Genomic DNA, 21299 nt, shown 5'->3' with positions numbered 1-21299 from the left:
GTCACCTGGGGAAGTCCTTCGACCTCCTAGCTTGCCTTTGCTGAGGCTCATTCCAAAGAGGGTCTTTTGGGGGATGGTCTGGCACTCCGACACGACTCCAACCGACCTGGAGACCGAGAACTTATTTCTCAGTCTCTCCTTTCTGAGGCTGCGGTGGGGGATCTTTCATGGTTTCCAGTCTCCCCTCCCCTTCTCCATGGGCTCCTTGTCTGGATTTACCAGTTCTACCCTGAGCCTGGACCCTTCAACCCTCCCGTGAGCCCCCCGGTCCCTCTTGACCTTGCTGCTTACTCTCTGTCCCATCTCTTACAGCCACACCCAAGCATCTCCCCTAGCACATCCAGAGGCCCTTCTGATTCGAGCTTGGGGTCTTCGTAGTCTTCGCTGGTAACACCCCAAGCAGTGCGCCCACCAACGTGGATGTTAACTCTCTCCCCAGCACCCAACTTCCCTCTTCTCTGGCCGCCTCCATCCAACCCTCCACTCCCTACTAGGGAGAGGAGGAACTGGTACTTTGACCCTGAGGTGGGAGGCCAAAGGTCCTGTGCCTTTTTCTAAAGCCTCTTGAGATGGCATTCCAGGCCCTAGGTTTGAAAGGCTGTGTGTGTGTGTGTGTGTGTGTGTGTGTGTGTGTGTGTGTGTGTGTGTGTGTGTCAGGCCTCTCCTCTACTTGCCTAAGGTCCCCATGAGGCAGCGGGGGCCTAGTTAGAGTGCTGCTCTATCCCAGAAGTCATCGCAAAGGGGGCATCTTTAGGTCAGTTCTGTCTCTAAGAAACAGAAGCAAGTGGGCTGTAGTTGCCTGAGAATCTTTTTCCCTTCCTTCCCCCCACCCCCTCCCCGCTTTTTTTGCTTTGCCTTAAGGAAGAATTTCTGCAGAAGTTAACTCCATCAGCAGCTTCTGTAAATAAAAGGGACTATTCTAAAGCAGGCTACTCTTTCTAAATGTAAAAGAAGAAAAAAAGGTTAATGCAAGTAAAAGTGGATAACCAAAAACTATAATAAACTCTTGTTTTATTCTAATTAAAGGCACTGACTTGGGAGACCACGTTGGATGATTTTTTGAAGTATCTGGGAGTGAAAGAATTTGAAAGGGTTACTGGTCATTCCTAGAAGGGGGTTTACAGGGAGCAATCCACATTCAAATTTTTTTCTAACTAGGCAACAATGTTTGAAGTTTTCTAGGTTCTAGGAACAACAACAACAAAAGACCTGAGGTTGAATTGTATATTCCAAGAACATTTTTAACATTTCCCTGAAATATCACCGTTACAGAACTAACAAAAAACTTTTAAAGTGGAAATCATTTTTATCAGGAAAGAAAAACTTCAATACTGCATCATAACGAATTTTTTCCTGCATATCAGAAGAGTGAGAAATGATTTCTAAGAATCATTGTTACCACTGTGCTGAATTGCCTTTGCAGGGCATATGTGTGTATTTGTCCTGTGTTGCTGAGAGTCAGAGACTAATTCTGAGCAAAATGACTCAGGGTCGTAATGCAACAGATTTATGAAAGAAACCCTCCAAATACCCTTCAGTGAGGTTATCTGATAACGCTTCTGGGGTCAAGTTGGCTCAATCATTGGATTTGCAATAGATATCCCAAGTTTTAAACATTTCATTGTAGGTTTTGTTGTTGTTGTCAAAATAGTTTAAAACATAGAATGTTTTTAGAAGTGTGATTATAATTTCTCTTTTAGCCAAAAAAGAAAAATCCTCAGCAAGTTTTTGAGAATTAGAGGACTGTAAATTGAAGCAGACATCTATAAACTTAGAGGGAAAACGTCTCTGCTAAAGGCAGCAGAGTGAACTGATAACTTGAAAAGCATTCCTGGAAACTGATGCAAATACCAAATGCCGCTGTGCTCCCTCCCTGCTGATGTGGCAGGGTTTGAAGCAGGCAGCCGTCAGCATTTGGTGGGAGGCCCTGGACCTAGAAAGAAAAAATGAAAGTGGAGAAAACCAAACAAGAATCTTTCTTTCTTAAAGTGAGAATCAAGTTCTGATTGCAGCTGTTTTTACACATAACTTGGGGGAAAATAGTTGATTAGGTGTTTGTTTTAAAGGAGGAATTTTTAGTGGTCAGTTAGATCTCTGTTAAATATTTTTGTGACTCCAAATAAGGAGCAGCTTTTCCTGGGGATGGGGGTGGGACTGGTAGAGCTGTGAGAGCTGACCCAGAACCTGAACTGAATGCCCTGGTGAGGGCCCTGATGGTTCTAGTGTGGGGAGAGGGGAGAGGGAGGGAGGAGAAAATGAGTAGAAGGAAAAACAAGTAAGGGAGTGGGGTGGGGTCAAGACTGAGAGTAGAGGGACGGAAGAAGGGAGGCAGAGGAGACTAAAGATTCCTACAACTTTGGTGCTAGACGGTTAATACCTGGGTTCCTATGCCCAAATTATTTTCTATGAAAGAAAAGATAATTTCTTTAGCTTCGTATAACCCACTGATTACAAACTGGGCCACATGTTTATATATGGCAAGAAAATGGTTGAGAGTCTGGCTAATACAGAAATGCAGAACAGCCTGACGAGGCCCTGATGTCTTAATCTTATATTCCTTTCTTTGATCAAAGGTAAACATCGGACTGACATCTCCTTTCAAACATTCATTGAGGATCTACTCTGTGAGAAGCAGCAATACCATGTTATCTCATTCTAGTTCCAGTTCTAGTTGACTTGATTGTCAAACGACCGCTAAGAAGGTATTTGCTGAGAATTAATGTGGTAGCTGAAGAGTTAAGTGCTGGTTTTTAATTTTGTATTTATTTATTTATTGAGAAGGTCTCACTTTATCACCCAGGCTGGAGTGCAGTAGTGTGATCTGGGTGCACTGCAGCCTCGAATTCCTGGATTCACGTGATCCTCTTGCCCCAGCCTCCCTAGTGGATGGGACTACAGGTGCATGCCACCATGCCAGGCTAATTTTTTTGTATTCTTTGTAGAGATGAGGTTTCACCACGTTGCCTAGGCTTTTCTTAAACTCCAACTGAGCTCAAGTGATCCACCTGCCTCTGCCTCTTAAAGTGCTTGGATTACAGGTGTGAGCCACTGTGCCCAGCAAGGGCTGATTTCTTTCTGTGATATTTGTTTGAAAGGCATGGAGATTCCTGCTCTGTGTCATATCAATTAGGATATTCAGTTCCCATTGATTATTTAAATGAGTCAAGATATATATATATATATATATTTTTTTGAGACAGAGTTTTTGCTCTGTTGCTCAGGCTGGAGTGCAATGACACGATCTCAGCTCACTGCAGCCTCTGCCTCTTGGGTTCAAGCGATTCTCCTGCCTCAGCCTCCCAAGTAGCTGGGATTACAGGCGTCCACCACCACCCCTGGCTAATTTTTCTATTTTTCAGTTGAGAGGAGGCTTCACCATGTTTGCCAGGCTAGTCTTGAACTCTTGACCTCAGGTGATCCACCCACCTCGGCCTCCCAAAGTGCTAGGATTACAGGCATGAGCCACCTCGCCTGGCTGGTAAGATGTATGTTTACTCAAGCAATATTTAGTGTTATGCCAGGCACTTACCGGGTTGGTGGGTATATAATTATGAAACAGAATGCCAAGGTCATTGCCCTCAAGGGGCTTATAGTCTGTTGGAGGATAGAGAAGAGTGTGATGAATACTGTAATGGAGGAATAGAATGCTTACATGTTTATGGGAGGATTTAGGATGGACACCTCATCTAGATTCAGATAAGTGGAATCAAGGAGGGCTTCCTGGAGGATGCAACATCCTTGTTCAACCCTTAAATACAAACAAAATTTTAAAAAGAGGTGTGAGAATGGTGTGGGCACAGAGGCATTGAAAAATTTGGCAATCTGAGGAATGGAGCATTTCAGTACGATGGGATTGTGGTGGAAAAGAGGGAGGATAGAGGAAGGAGCTAGAGATGAGATTGATGGTTTTGGCAGGGACCAGATCAAAAAGGACCTTTTAGGCTGTATTCTGGTGTTTGTGTTTTCTCAAGTGTGCTATGGGAGTGTTTAGATTATTTTAAACAGAGGGTAGGAAACCAGAGAGTGTTTTGAATAAGATGACTGGGGCTGCAGTGTGGAGAAACGATTAGAAGGGGAGCACAGTAGAGACAGGGAGAACAGTAAGGAGACTGCAGCAGGAATTCTGAGGGGAAATGATGGTGGCCTGAACTAGGATAGATGTGGTGGAGCTCAAGAGAAGTTGATGAGCTATAGAAATGTTTCAGAAGTAGAAGAAAAGTGCTCTGATGTTTGGTAATGGGGAGAGAGAGAGAGAGGAAGAATTCAAGGGGATGACTTAAGGAGCACTGCCAGTTTCTGGCTTTGGCAACTGGATGACTGGAGGTGCCATCCAGTGACTTGGGGAACATTTGAGGAGGATATAGCTTGGGGTGGGGAGGGGAGGATAAAGAGGCCAATTCATGTTCAATTTTGGGTGACTGTGGGCCACCTAAGAGGAGAAGTCTCATAGATAATTAGATACTTAGGCCTCAAGTCCACAATCTCTATTTGGCCTTGACTTATGGATAAAGGAGTCATCAGATGACTGATGTCATGGGAGTGATGAAATCTCCCAGATTATATGTGCGTGTGAAAGTAGAAAACAATCAAACATAGGACAAAACTCTGAAGAGCTCCAACGTTAAAGAATGAACAGGAGAGGAAAATCATCAAGGCAACTGAGAAGGAGCAGCCACTTTGGATGGGGAAAAGCCATAATGTCCCCATCACGGAAGGAAAGAAAACACACTTTGCAGGGAGGAAAGAATAGTTTTTTAGGGTGCTGGAAAGTTTCATGTTTTTCTGAGAGGTCCAGAAAAGGCTAAAAAGATTACATAAATTAGCACCTTGGAAGTCACTGGTGACTTTCGTAACAGTGGTTTCAGTGGAACAAAATCCAGGTGAGCGAAAGTGGAAGAGGGAAAGGTGAGGTAATAAACACATGTGGTGTGGAATTTTAGCTATAACAGGAGTCCAGAAGGAGCTGGATAGAGTTTAAGGATGATGTTAGGATTACTATGCAAGAGGATTATGCATGTTTAGAATAAGATCATTTGAAGCAGCTGCTTAATTTTAACACTCACCCCCATTTTAAAGCCTTCCACTAAAATATTCTTTAGGTTTTCTATGTTATGCCCCTCTTCCTTTGCTTTTTAGTATTGAAGCAAGGAACATTTAAGTGTGTATGGATTTTTTTTTCCTAACTTGTTAGTGAATCATCAATTTTTCTCATGAGCTTCTTTTACAATGTGTAGACAGAGTCGATTTATCTCATATTTCATGAATCCCAGTTTAATCTCCAGTGCCCCATTTTTCAAGTTTAGAAATATGAAATAGGTAACCACTTCTTTACTTACACATGATTCTGAGTATTCTTTTATACAGTGTGTATAGAGATAGTTGTTTTGTGGTATCTTGTTATTGACTATTCCAAGCCCCATAATTCAGAGGGATGTATTTGGGCACACAAATTTCAACTTTCAGTTAAGTCTGCCTTTTTCTTTGAGAAGATGCTGATTGCATTTCTGCAGCCAGTTCCAAATCCATCCTTAAATTGAAAAACACCAGAATGTTGATGCATTCCAAAAGTCCACCTGGTTTATTAGAACTTTGTTGGCTTGGCTTCCAGACTCATATTTTTCAATTCTTTTCAAGTAGCTGAAAGAAATAAGGAGACATTTACTTCCAGTTGCAAGAAAGAGTCTGGGTGTTGATAATTGATTAATTCATCCATGATCTGTCTTTGGTTCATATATTACATGTAGAAAAACAATTATAAAGACATAATTCTGTGTGATACTATATGTGCAATTAATACAGTTTATATTTTATTTTTTAAAACTGGCAAATTAAGTTATTGGTATTACCGTTAAACTTTTTTTTTTTTTTTTTTTTTTTTTTTCTGAGATGGAGTCCCGCTCTGTTGCCCAGGCTGTAGTGCAGTGGCATGAACTTGGCTTACTGCAACCTCTGTCCCCAGGGTCCAAGCAATTCTTGTGTCTCAGCCTACTGAGTAGCTGGGATTACAGGCACCCGCCACCATGCCCGGCTAATTTTTTTTTGTATTTTTAGTAGAGATAGGCCTTTGCCATGTGGGACCAGGCTGGTTTCAAACTCCTCACCTCAAGTGATCCGCCTGCCTCGACCTCCCAAAGTACTGGGATTACATGAGCCACCACGCCTGGCCCTGATAAACCCTTTAAAATTTGATTTTGACCATTGGAATTCTTTGTGTGAATAATCTTTCAGTTAGTTAATGTGATGTCATAACTACCTGTTATATAGTGTGCTAAGTACTGTGGCGGGAATTTTAAATAAATTATCTCAAAGTGCCAACAATCATTATCTGCATCTTAAGGGGTGTGTTTTATTACTTTTTTTCAATTTTACAAGACAATTGAGGCTCAGAAAGCTGAAGTGACTTGTCTAAGGCTTCCTAGATATCCTAGAATGGGCCAAGTCCTTTTGTCGTATATTTTCAAAATGCCTTGTACTTCTAATACCTAATATCTACCACAAGACTGGTTGGTTAATTAATTAAAAGTGCTAATTATTCATTGACTAGCTTCACTTGAATGTGAGGTCTTTTATAGCAGACACAATGCCAATTTCATTTACCCTTCTATCACTAGATCCTGGCATAGTGCCTGCTGACTTATAGATGCTTAACAAATATTTACCCAATAAACAACTGATTTGGCATGACATAGCTGGAAAATAAGGAACATAAATATAAATACTGGTTATTTACTTCACTGATGATTTACTATTTAACCCATACATTAAAAATTTTCTTTTATTGATATAATGGCAATCAACACATGAAATGTACTTAACACATAAATGTATTTTAGGCAGTTCACCCAATAGCCATCCCGAATTGTTACCTAATAGCTCATAAACATTTAAGTCAAATTTATGAGGAACAAAATACCATAAGAATAGGAAAAAGCTCATTTTATTAATTATAAAGTCATGAAATAACTGAGAGTTGGAAGATAATTTAAACATCATCCAAAACATAATCATAATTATAAATGTGTGGAAGCAAGATTTATTTTTCTACCATATTTCTATTGTCTGACAAGTGTCTGGTATACAACAGGTATTCAATAAGTGCTAGTTGCATGAATTGATTCCTTTTACAAATGAGAAAACATGACTAGAGAGGTTATTTGACTAGTCAGCTTATGGTAGACCTGTAACTAGGGGGCTGGCCTCTTGACTGCAAGCCTCTTGCTCCTTCTTTTAAATTAAAATAAAATCTAGCATTTGTCTGGAATATTTTTCAATATTTAACACAACAATCTGAAGAGTTTTACAAGGGGAAAATTATTTTACAAGGAGAAAATTGAAGCTCAAAGTTAAAGACTTTCTCCAGATCACTGGTTCTCAAAGCGTGGTCCCTGGATAATAACATTAGCATCACCTTAGAACTTGTAAGAAACACAAATTCTCATGCCTTATCTCAGATCCACTGAATCAGAAACTCTGGGTGTGGCTTCTCAGCAATCTGTGGGTTAACAAGCCCTCTAGGTGATTCTGATCATGCGGCAGTTAGGAACTACTAGTGTTGAGGAATGTGACTGTTATGGTTAAAGTTGGATTTAGATAAATTACTTTGATAGCCTCATGGAGAATAGATTAAAGTAGGGCAAGATGGAAACCTGGAAGTCCAGTTATGAAGATAACTTCTTTTCTCTCTCCTCCTTCACTCCAAAAAGCCTCCTTCACGTTTTTTTGCTCTCTCTTTAATATGTCTGTTGACTTACTACTTTTATTCTATGTTATTTCTAGTTGACCAATAATAATTGTATATATTTATGGGGCACAATGTGATCTTTCAATACATGTATACATTTGGAATAATCAAATCAGGCTAATTAACATATTTATCACTTCAAATATTTATTATTTCTTTCTGGCGAGAACATGAACAAATCCTCTTTTTTAAGCTCCTTTGAAGTATACAATACGTTATCATTAACTGTAGTCACCATGCTGTGCAGTAGATCACAAGGACTCATTCCTTCTGTCTAACAGGAACTTTGTACCCATTGCCAACGTCTCCCCTTGCCTGTCTAGGCCCCTTCTTTTCTTGATTCTCCTTGGTACAAAGAGATGGGTAGCTGGACATTCTGGAAGCCTATTAATTATTCTTTATTACAGTATTTGTAGCATGATAGGAAGAATTTTAATCCTTTTCTTTGCTCATCCTAACTCTACTTAAAGTTATTTAGTTAACAAATTTACAGTGAAAAAGTGTGTACTGAAGGGTATACATGAACTCTTCAAGAAAGCTGAATGTGATTTGGGTAATGGTAAAAACCTGAATGTGATTTGAGTAATGGTTAAAACCTGGTGCTAATGAAGTCTGGGCTGTAGCCTCAGTTCCTCTATGGACAAATTAACTTCTCCCAGTTACAGTATCTTGGAATTCACCACTCTGTGGACTTGGGGTGCCATTCTCTTGGTAATTAAGCAGATCAGGTGAGGCAAAAAAGATGCATACTTTACTGTAAATTCATTACTCCTCCTAGAAAAATGCCTCCAGAGGCCCAGGTGATTTTATTTACACATTGACATATGCTTCTATTCCCTGTAGTTTCTGTGTCACGTTTTGATACTTGAATAAAAATGACACTTTGGAGCCTTGAAAAATGGACTTTCCTTCTGAAGTACCCAGGAGAGTAGGTAAGCGAATAGATCTTCCTATTCAGAACTTCAGAATGTGCAACATGCTGGACTAAAACAGTCACGTAAGTAATTGTTCATGTCTGTGAGTCCCTACTGGGTTTTCTGACAGGGACCTCATTTTACAACTGCGGCCATTTATGCACACCAGCAGACATACTCCTGCCCAGACTTGGAACAGGACCTGTTGTATAGGATAAATTTAAGAAGCTGTTCTAGCCTTTTCTAAGCATTGTTTATCGTATTTCTCTCTGGGGCTCTGTTCTTTTGTCTGGGCTTCGTATTTCTGAAACCAGACGAAATTGTATGTCCATTCTTATATCATCTATCTCGTTTTCTTGCACTTGAGTTTCTCTTTTGATAATGTGCCTGGTTCCTCTATTATTGGTAAAAATCAATCACTCTATTCACTCCTTCCTTCCTTCATTCATTCAACAAAACTACTACTGTCTGTGTAAGACACAATGTTAGAAACTCGGCCTGATGGGAGGATTGCTTGAGCCTGAGTTTGAGGTCAGACTGGGCAACATAGAAAGACCTTGTCTCTACAAAAAGTAAAAACATAAAAATTAGGCATAGTAGTGTGTGCTGTGGTCTGAGCTACTCAGGTGGCTGATGTGGGAGGGTCAGTTGAGCCAGGAGGTCAGGCTGCAGTGAGCTGAGATTATGTCACTGCACTCCAGCCTGGGTGACAGAGCAAGATCTTGTCTCAAGAAAAGAAAAAAGGGAGAGAGAAAATAAAGAAAGAAAGAAAAAAAATTGGGCCTGAGCTATGATCTTGGCAACCAGCCATTTATTACCCCTTCCTTACACCCTGGAGGCTGGAGTTCTGCTCCTAAATTTCAGTGCCATGTCTGTATATTCATGTCAGTTACTGTTGCAGACCTAACTGCCTGGATCTCCAATAGTGCTTCCCCAGGACTCTACAGTCCTACACTTGTTGCGGCAGCTGCAGGTCCTTCGTGCAGGACCTCTCTGATGGCCATTCTGGCTTATTGTCTGCAGCTGAGTGCATTTCTGCTCTGCCTGCTCCCAATCTTCACTTTGCTCTCAGAATCTCCATCTGAGAGAATAGGATAGGTTTTGCCAATTCCTCCTGCCACATCTTATTTTGAATTATATGTTCAACAAATAATGATTAAGTTCTTATTATGTGCCCAGTGTAGATGTGGGAATAGAAAAAGGAATAAGATAGAAATTCCAGTCTCAGGAGACTGTTACAGATAGAGTAGATTCTCCCTAATTGTGAGGATAACAAGATTTTGCAGTTTGAGGTATTTAAGATTTTAGGGGGACAATACAGTTATAGGGGGATTAAATGCAAACTTGCATAAATCTTCTTTGTATTATCTCTAAAATAGAACCATCAGAACAGCATGCTAAACAAGGAATATCGGTAACATTTTTCACATCTTAAATTACTAATAATGGTTATAGTACAACTGCTTTCCATTTATCATCTCTTGCTCAGGTGAAATTTCTCAGGGCCTTTCTCCTCTGCTATTTCAATAAAATGCCTATAAATTTGCTTTGCTTTGCCAAAGTAATATACATGTGAAAGATCTTTCCCCCTGAATTTGATTCTCCATCCAAATGTGCAATGCCTTTCTGATTTGATGATTTGGAATTGTTGACTTCTGCATCCTCAATCCCAGAGATAACTCCCCAAAGTACATGCCATCAGGCCCCTCTTACACAAATACCACTTCCCTCCTTCCTTGCAACTGTGGGAGTTCCATTTTAAGGTCCTGGTTGACGTCTCCTCAGATTCCCTAATTTGCTAATGCCTCAAGGCAAAAACCTCTGTTACTGTCATGCCATCTGCCTTCCTTTATTTTTTATTCCCATCACCCAATTTCCTCTTTTTCTAATTATCCCCAAAAGGAGTAACTCATAATTCTTATATACTGGAACTAAAATTCTTGTGGTTGAGAAAAAGTATACAAAAACAAACTGCATATACTGAAATACCTTGTTTATTAAAATTTGATATAGGGACAATTCATGCATGGGTAGAGGTTACTATAACTTACCTGAGAAAATAATGCATTAGCTCTTTAAAACAATATTTTTCCTTAATGCAGTGAACAATGTATTAACAAGGTCTAAGGGAGTTAAAAAGTAACTTGTTCTGCTTGGGGAAGTTGACGAGGCTTCCAGGAGAAGGGAACATTGGAAGTGAATCCTGGAGAAATTCACCAAAAAAGAAAGGAAAGGAAAACCTTTTCTAGACAAGATGATATAATATTTGTAGTGGGAGGTGACATTTATCATAATTTGTACTTACATAATTAATGTTATCATAATCTCCCTCTAGAACAGTGATTCTCAATCTGAGGTGATTTTGTCCCCCAGGGGATGTTTGGCAGTGTCTGGAGACATTTTTGACTGTCATTAACTGGGAACAGGGGTGTATCCTACTAGCATTTAGTGGATAGAGGCCAGGGGTGCTGCTAAACATTCTATTGTACATGGGACAGAGCCATAACAAAGACTTACTCACCTCAAATGTCAATATTGCCACTGCTCTATAAGGTAAGTCCCACAAGGGCTGGAATCTTGCCTGTCTTATTCACTACTGTGTCATAAAACCTATCATGGTTACAGTCAGTGTTGGTACTCATTTAACTTTTGCTAAGTGAAGAGAGGCATGAAAGAGAAGTCGTGTTTGAGAAAGAGCAATATGTATGTTAGTACTTGGGGTACAATTAACAGTGCAGGCCAATGGATGACAAGGGCCTAACCTAAAGCTGAAGCCATGAAGACAGAGAGAAGGAGAGAGATATTTAGGACCTAGAATTCATAGGACTTGGTGATCAATTAAATATGGAAAATGGAGGTGAGAGTTCTGGCTTGGGCTACTAAGTGGGTGTTGGTATTGTTACTTGGGATGAGGAAGACAGGAGGAGAAGCAGGATTTGTATATGTGTGTGTATATGTACTTACCTTTGAATATTTATTAAAACCTTAGTTTGTATTGCTATCAACAAGACTTTTTATGTAACCATTACCCAGGTATGGAAGATATCAGCATATATAATTCCAGTTTTTAAGAAGCTGACATGTGAATCATTTCTCATTCATTCAGCAACTATGTATTGAATCATAGGCAGTGAGGATAGAAGGATGCTTTAGATGACAATTGCCTTCAAGTTGCTCGTGATTTAGTGGGCATGCGTGAGAGATAAATAATGTGAAAAAGATTAGTGATAGAAGTCTTTCCATGGGAAAACAGAAATAAGGCTTCTAGCTTTGCCTGAGAATATTAAGATGGATCACCAAGAACAGAAGATCAATCTTGATGGGTGAGGATTTGTTGGGCTGGCACTCCAGGAAGTAAAGAGGAATATGCAAAATCATGGCTTCATGGTTCAATCAGATGGTTCACTCATTTATTAAATATGTATTTTATATCTACTATGTCTCAGTCACTGTGATGGGATTTGGGAACCTAAGGCAAGAGGATTCCTGCAGAACAGATAGGCATTAGAGAAGTCTACAGAATAAACTGTGATGAAACATCTTATGGGAAATATGTAGGGTGCTATGGGAATACATAGCAGGGGTCCTGATCTAGCTATGGGACATAGAGAAGGACTCTAAGGAAATGACAAACTCAGAACTACAATGGTGTCATAGCTCGGACTGCTGTAACTAAATAGACTGGTTGGCGTAAACAACATTTATTTGTCACAGCAATGAAGGCTAGGAAGTCTAAGATCAGGGTGCCAGCAAGTTTAGTTGCCCATGAGGACTGTCTTTACATGGCAGAGAAAGAGAAAGAGAGAGAGAGAGAGAGAGAGAGAGAGAGAAAGCACTCTGGTGCCTCTTCTTACAGGGACACTAATCCCATCGTGGGGTCCCTATCTTCATGACACCATGTAAACATAATTACCTTTCAAAGGCCCCACTTCCAAATAGCATCACATTGGGAGCTTCAACAGATAAATTTTGGAGGGACACAAACATTGAGTTCATGATAAATGGGTACAAGTTAGTGGAGGGAAGCAAGATGAGTGAGATAGGGGTTGAATTAATGCAAGTACGTTCCAAGTTATTCAGAGGATAATTAGGGAGGGCCTTGAAAGGCATGTTAGAAATTTATTCTAACAACAATGAGAACTCTCTGAAAGTGTTAAATCCTAACCCAAATATTAACTCTAACCTTGCTGTAATTCTAATTCTGATCAGATGTGTGTTTAGAAACATAACTCTGCGGTCTAGAGAATGGATTGGAGCAGGTAAGAGGAACGTAAGAGAATCTTCATGATGATAGATAAATTGTGGTAGGATGTGGGGATGATAACATTGAGGATGAAGAGAATTAGGTGAATTTGGGATGTGAGAATCAGGAAAAGAAAGGAATTAAATATGACTACCAGGTTTCTGCCTTGTGGTAACGTTTCTGAGACAGAGAATCCTGGCAGAACTTGAGGGCTTTAAAATATGGTGAATTCCCTTTTAGGCATGCTGTGTTTGAAATACCTGCACATAATTTCCTATGGCTGCAACATGGACTGCCTGAGGGAAAGAATCAGAAAAGAGGAAGTAGGCACCAGCACTCAAATCATAGAGGCAGCGGTATATATTGTTAGAAATGAGGAATCATTGAGGGATTCTCTGTAGGACACTTCTTGGTGTGATTCGTGGTTTAGAACACTTATTCTGGCAGTGGGAAGGCTGGATTATGGAGAGCTAATATTGGAGACAGTCAGCTAAGGAGCAGTTGCATCATGAAACATGGTGGTAGTAGGTTGAGCAGTAGAAAGAGGGTAAGAATTATATTTAAGAGATAGCTTCATAGTATTTATTGATAGAATATCAGGGTTAAAGGAAGAATTGAGAATGGTATCTAAATTTCCTTTAAAGCATTGGATGGATGATGGTGTCATTCACAAAGCAAGGAGGGGAAAGGCAGACTTCTGAACTTGAACTTATATGAGGACATGGGATGCTTTGCAGAATACACTCCAGGCAACAGCTGCTGGCTTCTGTGACATTGTCATGGATAGTTTTATTAATGCTGACTCAGTTCAGTTTCTCTCTATAACTTCTTCTTTCTCTTGGTTTCTAAGGATGGACTTCTTCCTCTCTCCCTACACTATCCCTTGGAGAAAACCTTTTATCAAGAAGATACCGAATATCATCACTGATGTAAGTGCTGCAACTAAAAAAGGTTGACTTCTGTTTTATGAACTCAATGATAGCATTATATACACAACTACCTGGATTTTTTTTTTTCTTTTTGAGACAGACTCTCGCTCTGTCACCTAGGCTGGAGTGCAGTGGCGTGATCTTGGTTCACTGCAACAGAAGCCTCCCGAGTAGCTGGGATTACAGGTGCAGAGTCTCGCTCTTTCACCCAGGCTGGAGTGCAGTGGTGTGATCTCGGCTCACTGCAAGCTCCGCCTCCCAGGTTCATGCCATTCTCCTGCCTCAGCCTCCTGAGTAGCTGGGACTACAGGCGCCTGCCACCACGCCCAACTAATTTTTTTTGGCATTTTTACTAGAGACAGGGTTTCACCATGTTGGCTAGGCTGGTCTCGAACTTCTGACTTCAGGTGATCTGCCTGCCTTGGCCATATTTTTATTTGGATGCTTTGCCGTTTTCTCAGTTCAACATATTCATATCTCAGCTTTCCAGAATTCTTCCATTATGTCCAGAATCCTTATTTCCACCAAGTCTCTTAGTGCACTAATGTTCTTGTACTTGCACACATCTGAAACCTCAAGATCATCTCTGATCATTCCATAGTCTTCATTCTTCAAATTCAGGAAATCATGAAGTTCTATTTTTTTTCCTTTAAGATGCCTCTTATTTCAGTCCTTCTTATGTTGCTACCCCTAATGTTCTAGCTAATAGATAAATAGAAAAACATTCATTAAGGCCCTACTATGTGCCAGGTAATCAAAGGTGCTCAGAGTGTAGTGCTAGTGAAGGGACAAATGCATAAACCAACAACTACTGTTTAATATGATATGGAATCCTCATAGAGTACAATGTACAGTGGTGGCACCAATGAGAGAGGGATTAATTCAAACTATGAAAATCAAGGAAAAATGTACAAGGTATGGCATTTGGAATCCACTATTCATAGTTAGTAAGGCCAGAGTACAAATTGTGAATCAGAAAGTTTCAAAGAATAAGGCTGTAAAGGGACCAAATAAATCATCCTAATCAAGAAATGCATCATACCACACCCAGATTGTTGTCCCAACTTTTTAGCTGCTTCTGATGCCTCTAGTTTCTCCTCCATCAGTTTAACAAGAATTTATTTTAAAATGTATTTAGAATGAATTTTCAAAGCACTGTCATGTATGTCACCCATTTAACCATTACAACACTTCCTTGAGGTAGTATGCTCAAGCTAGTAACTTTCTCAGTATTACATAACTAAGTTTGAACTCTAGGTCTTCTAAATTAAATTGCCAAATATTTGTCATTTATCTATGCATTTTGAGTATTTCTGCCAAAATGTCTATGCATTTTTTATATTTCTGCCAAACTAGAAATGCAATGGTTACTTACTGCTCAAAAACTTTCACTGGCTTCCAATTATCCTATATCAGCAAGAAGAGCCTCTTTGCTTGGTGTTTTCAGGACTATCCACAATGTGGAACCACCATACATATTTAATATTATTTTTTACTGTTCAATAAACTGTGACTCTGTGTTTTGGTTATCTGTTGGTGCCTGACAAACTACCTTAAAAATAAGTGGCTTTAAACAACAAGAATTTTATTATATCTCCTGATTTATAGATCAAGAATTCAAGTAGGGCTTAGCTGGGCAATTATTCTATTCTAATTTGTACTGACTGAGGTCTCTTAGAATCCTGATGGCAGCTGGTCTGGTCTAAAGGATCCAAGATGGCTTTGTTCACATGTCTGTTGCCTTAACAGAGATGACTAGAAGGCCGAGCTCAGCTGGAACTTTTTGCTGAAATGCCTATGTCAGGCACCTCTAGCACAGCGGGAAGATTTCCTTTTTGGCTCCCAGAGTGTTCTAAGACAGCAAAGAGGAAGCTGCAAGACTTTTTCTATCTTAGCCTTGGAAGTTATGCAGTGTCACTTCCACTACATTCTGTAGAAAAAAGAGAGCCACAATGCCAACTGAAATTGAGGATGGTATTGCACAAGGACATTATTACCTGGAAGCATAGTTCATTAGGGAGCAACTTTTGGAGATTGCTTTATACACACTTGGCTTTAGTCAAACAAATTATCACTGTACTAGCTCATGCCATGCTTATTCCTGCATCTGGACCTTTAACTGTGTTGATCTTCCCAAGACGTTCCTTCCCTCTCCTCCTTTGACTTTCCTAGACCCTACCTGTCCTTCCAGGCTTGTTCAGTTTCAACTTCAGCATTTATAATCTTTCTTTGAATACTCTAGTTCTTAAAAAATCTTCCCCATTTTAGAAATACAATAGCATTTATAGTCTAACATAGGAATAGAAAGGAGAAGACTGAGTTGGAGATATTTTTGTGGAAGAATTAACAGGGCAAAATGCCTATTTGGGTGTTGTAGGCTAGCAATAGGAGCCAGTGAGAGATGATATTGTAGCTTTGAGCCTTGATAGCTGAGAGTATTGAGCTACCATTCACAGAATCTTGAAACACCAGATGGACAGTGGGTTTAGGAGAAAATGTAAATTCCTTTTTGAAATATGTTACTTTGGAGGCATAGTGGAAGAGCCAGGTAAAGGAGTTGTGTAAGCAATAAATAAAGAGAAATGGAGTTTGGGAAAGAAGTGAGGATTAGAGAAGTAGATCTGAGAGCCTACAGGCAAGGAGATGCTAGTTGAGTCTGCGGGGTTGAATAAGCCTGCCAGAGGAGAATTTGTGGAGATGGAACATAAAATAGCCAAAAACAGACTTGGAGCAGAAAGAATATGATGATCCAGAGGAAGAGACCTGGGGGAGTGCCAGGGAGAGCAGATCTTCATAATCCTAAAAAGAAGGGAGCTTCTAGAAGGTGAGGATGATCAAGTGTTAAATGCTGAAAATGTGTTTAAGAAGCAGAGGACTAAAGAAGATCATGATCATGAGGTCACTGACTATGGATCTAGAAATTGTTAGGAGGAAGCCTGATTGTATCCAACATAAGTGGGCCATGGGGTTAGAAGTAGGAAAAGTGAGGCCAGACTGGCCACTTTTTCAAGAAGTTTAGCAGTAAAGGAAAAATAGGATATCTTCTACAATAGAATTACAAACAAAACTTTTAATGATGACTGTTCTTATTGGATGGTAGTCATTAAGGGAAGTAATGTGTGTTTGTGTGTGTGTGTGTGTGTGTGTGTGTATGTAGGTGTATACTATTCAGCAGTGTCTTCCAAGCCCAGATCTGCATTTAAACCACTGGAGGAGCCAATCATGCTTTCTAAGGCCCAAATCAAACTACTGAGTGAGACTTATTTATTTATTTATTTGGAGACAGAGTCTCACTCTGTTGCCTAGGCTGGAGTGCAGTGGTGCAATCTTGGCTCACTGCAACTTCCACCTCCTGGGTTCAAGTGATTCTCTTGCCTCAGCCACCTGAATTACAGGCATGTGTCACCATGCCCAGTTAATTTTTTTAATCTTTAGTAGAGACGGGGTTTTGCTATGTTGGCCAGGCTGGTCCCGAACTGCTGGCCTCAAGAGATCCACCTGCCTTGGCCTCCCAAAGTGCTGAGATTAGACTTAAGCCACTGTGCTGGGCCTGAATGAGAAATTTTGAGGCTGGGCCCCATGCATTTGTAGGTTAAAAAATGCTCACAGACTGACTTAAGAGTTTTGGTATATCCAGAGACCTTGAGCTTCAGAAAATAGTTGATATCTTTATGGGGGTAGGGCTAATATGCAGTTAGGTTGTCAGAAAAAAAAATTGCAAAATGAAAACTACAACAAGAATTCAAGATGTGGCTAGGTGTGGTGGCACGAATGTGTAATCCCAACACTTTGGGAGGCTGAGGCTGGAGGATTACTTGAGCCCCGGAGTTCAAGACCAGTCTGGGCAACATAGTGAGACCCCTGTCTCTATAAAAAGTGAAAAGATTAGATGGGTGTGGTGGCACATGTCTATAGACCCAGCTTCTCAGGGGGCTGAAGTGGGAGGATCACCTGAGCCCAAGGAGGTCAAGGCTGCAGTGAGCCATGATCATGCCACTGCATTCCAGCCTGGGAAATAGACCCAGGCCCTCTATCAAAAAATAAAATAAAATAAAGTAAAATAAAAATTCAAGATTTAAAGAAGTAAAAATAGAAGACAAATATCTCTAATTGAAGACCAACAGCTACAAAAGTCGTAACTTTATATAGATTTTCTTTTTTTTCTTTCCTTTTTTTTTTTTTTTTTTTTGCCTCAGCAAGCAACGTGGACAATTTTATGAAAATCTATCATCAGAATTCCAAGGCATGTTCCTTTCTTTTTGTTTTTTTTTTTTAAACTGGGCTGGGGGAGAAGGGTAAAAAGAATGTGGTTTGTGAGGCAAGCTAAACCTCAAGAATTTTTTCAAACTAAACACTTTTTCTAACCATTTGATGTCTGGAAGTCTGGATATTGGGGGCAGGGAAATTAGCAGAGCTGTGGCTGTAGGACCATTTGTCATTTCCTGGGAGGTGCCTGTGATTAACTCTTAAGGGAAGCACATTTGAATACGCTTCTGGGCTCTAACCGAGAGGAGGTCCAACCCTCCACTTTTTCTTTTTCAGATTGGTGTTTTCTTTCCCTACTCCTCAGTGGAAAAGACTGGCTTTCCTTGAGGGAGATGCAAATAGTAGTGCCATTTGGATGTCAACGAGACCAACACTGTTTAATGCCTCTGTTTTCACACTTTCTTGTGAAAATCCAAAACACAGAAACAATGTCACATTTTATTAATCATATTTAGATAGGAATGCATTCATACTGTTGTGTTGTGTGTATTTTCACAAGAAAATCTTTGTCAAAACTGAGTCTGGCCTTTGTTTTGAGACTGGTATGCCAGGAAAGGGTTACAAAATCCTGTTTCTTCTTGAAGTATAACAGCTGGTAAGAAAGCACAGCATCTCCCTCCCTCCCAGCCCTGGGGTTGTACTAAGTAACTCACTGCCAATACCATCCCCCATAGCCTCTCTCCGCTTAGTAAAATCCCTTGCAAAGTTGATATCCAGCAGCAAGCAAAGGAAGCAGCTTGGGCTCGTTAGCTTTAGGAAGACTGAGGAAAAGATTGTCCTAGTTAAGGAGGTTTTAAATGCAACAACTTGTATGAGATCTCCAAGATTTGTAGTTAGAGTGTTGTTCCTGAAAAGGAACAATTCAAGATAAGGAGTGGTCTTAGCCTTGTTGAGAGCCTGAGTTAGAACTGGAAGCCCCAAACCCAAAATCACAATCAAGTCTGAAAGCTCTACCTCTTCAATTATGTGAACACCACTTGGCAGCTTTTTGCTGAATGCGACTTACAGTAGATAACAACTTCCATTGTCCCTCTAATCAATGTCTTACAGAACTGAGCTTGCTTGCTACAAATAAACAGGGACACAAAAATGAAGTGTCCGCAAAACGGCACACCCTTGGGTCAGCATAATAACCACTTAGGTTGAGGAGAAATCCACATGATTCATGAAGTCCTTAACTAAACACATTAAGAAACTATATATTACAATCTCCCCAAGTTGGAATAAGTGATTTAAATAGCAATCAGGAAGGAGAGGTTGAAATGTTGATCTCAGAATGGCCTCTCTCTCTCTCTTTCTCTCTCTCACATAAATCGTCAGTGTGTAACCCTCATCTTTTGAATAAAATTAAGTCCCCGAGGAAATAAAAAGCAACTCATTTAAATCCAAGGATTGCCTGGGTGGACCCAATACACTCAAATGCTCATGTGAAAGCCACCAAACTGACTTAAAAGGCAGCAGTTGGGAAAACAGAGAGAGAGAGATCACAAAAGTTTTATAAGTGCATACATTCTACTACAGAAAGGATGGCTGGTTTCTCTGATGAGGGCTGAGGGCAAACTCCCTCTGTGAAGGCGTCTCTCACCCTCACAGAGAGGGGTTGAGCCACGCTGGCTTCTCTCTGGAAGGGAGGGAGGTGGAGCCACCACCAGGCAAAGCTCCAGCTGGTCAGCTATGTGGCACTGCTGCTATTGTTGAACAAAATTCTTTCCTCATTACATATCTGTCTTCTCAATTTAATAGAAAGTACAGTTCTTGGGATTTTTCTCTTCATGAACTTGAAGGAAATCAGAAATGAGAAGCTTATTTTCTCCTCATTTCACAAGGAACTAACTTGCTGAATGTATACCCTGACACTTGTTTATATAACATGAAGTCTAAGGACAGAGAAAAAAACCCAGAAACTTGATCAGTTCTATAGGATGAACATTAAAGCACAATCCATAATTTACCAATGAGAAGTCTGTTAAGGTTGACTTGCTGTTTTTAATGGATTCTGATTGAGTGGTGCTTTGCTTTAAATTAGTTGTGTGAATTTAATGATCAGCCTGATATTGTTCTCATCATATATGTTAAGGGCGACTTCCAGAGTTGGGACATTAATTTTTTGGGCAAATTGTTAAAAACTTGGCAGGAACAGAAATGAGAGAGGGGTAAAATGCCCTTTGATCATCATTTCTTTCATCTGTAAATTGGGGGTAATATTTTCAAAGCCTATTTAATAGAATGATGAACAGGACCATTATTTGTGAATTCATCAATTGCTCTTGAAAGTCAAATGGAAGATGAGAGATGAGGATACAGTTTCATTCTCCTACATGTGGCCAGCCAATTATCCCAGCACCATTTATTGAGAAAGGTGTCCCTCCTTCACTTTATATTTTTGTTTGTTTTGTCAAAGATCAGTTGGCTATAAATATTTGGGTTTATTTCTGGGTTCTCTATTCTGTTCCATTGTTCTATGTGCCTATTTTTATATCAGTACCATGCTGTTTTGGTGACTATGGCCTTATAGTATAGTTTGAAATCAGGTAGTGTGATGCCTCTTCTCACTGATATGTGGGAGCTAAGCTATGAGGATGCAAAGGCATAAGAATGATACAATGGACTTTGGGGACTTGAGGGGAAGGGTGGGAGGGGGACAAGGGATAAAAGAGTACAAATAGGGTGTAATATATACTGCTCGGGTGATGGGTGCACTGAAGTCTCACAAATGACCACTAAAGAACTTATTCATGTAACCAAATGCCACTTGTACCTCACTAACTTTTGGAAAAATAAAAAATAAAAATATAAAAAATAAAATAATAAAAATGTTTAAAGAGAAAATCACATGTAAGGGTTTTGCAAATTATAAATCAGTGATTCCCAACTGGAGTGGGGAGGGTGGAGGAATAGAAATGTTAGTCACCTCTTAAGACTATAGCCAGATTTGAAGGCATCAGTTCATATTTTCCCTTAATTTTAGGCATGGAGGCTTCTAATTCCTGGCTAATATGGTGACAAAATAAGATAGAATTTGCATGATATTCATGATCAATTATCATTGAGTTGGCACTGTTACGCATATAGGAATTCTGGGTCCCTACCCTAGATCTGCTGAAACAGAATTTTCAAGGGTTGGCCCAGCAATCTGTGTTTCAGCAAACCCTCCAGCTCATTCCAACATCCACTCAAGTTTGAGAACCACAGATCTAATCTAATCC

The 21299-nt window shown here is 40.0% G+C and overlaps 1 long non-coding RNA gene across 1 annotated transcript in view; it reads left to right on the top strand.

Moving 5' to 3' along the window:
• The first annotated feature begins 1875 nt into the window (after positions 1-1875).
• The window catches only part of LOC134730710 (uncharacterized), a 111937-nt gene continuing 92513 nt past the window's right edge, over positions 1876-21299 (top strand). The window contains exons 1-4 of the long non-coding RNA XR_010112627.1: positions 1876-1988; positions 2574-2702; positions 8585-8673; positions 13749-13827. This is a non-coding gene — a long non-coding RNA (uncharacterized LOC134730710). The remainder of the gene's footprint in view (positions 1989-2573; positions 2703-8584; positions 8674-13748; positions 13828-21299) is intronic.

Source organism: Pan paniscus, chromosome 6, assembly GCF_029289425.2.
Source record: "Pan paniscus chromosome 6, NHGRI_mPanPan1-v2.0_pri, whole genome shotgun sequence".
Taxonomy (NCBI): domain Eukaryota; kingdom Metazoa; phylum Chordata; class Mammalia; order Primates; family Hominidae; genus Pan; species Pan paniscus.
This window is presented reverse-complemented; position numbering and strand designations above follow the sequence as displayed.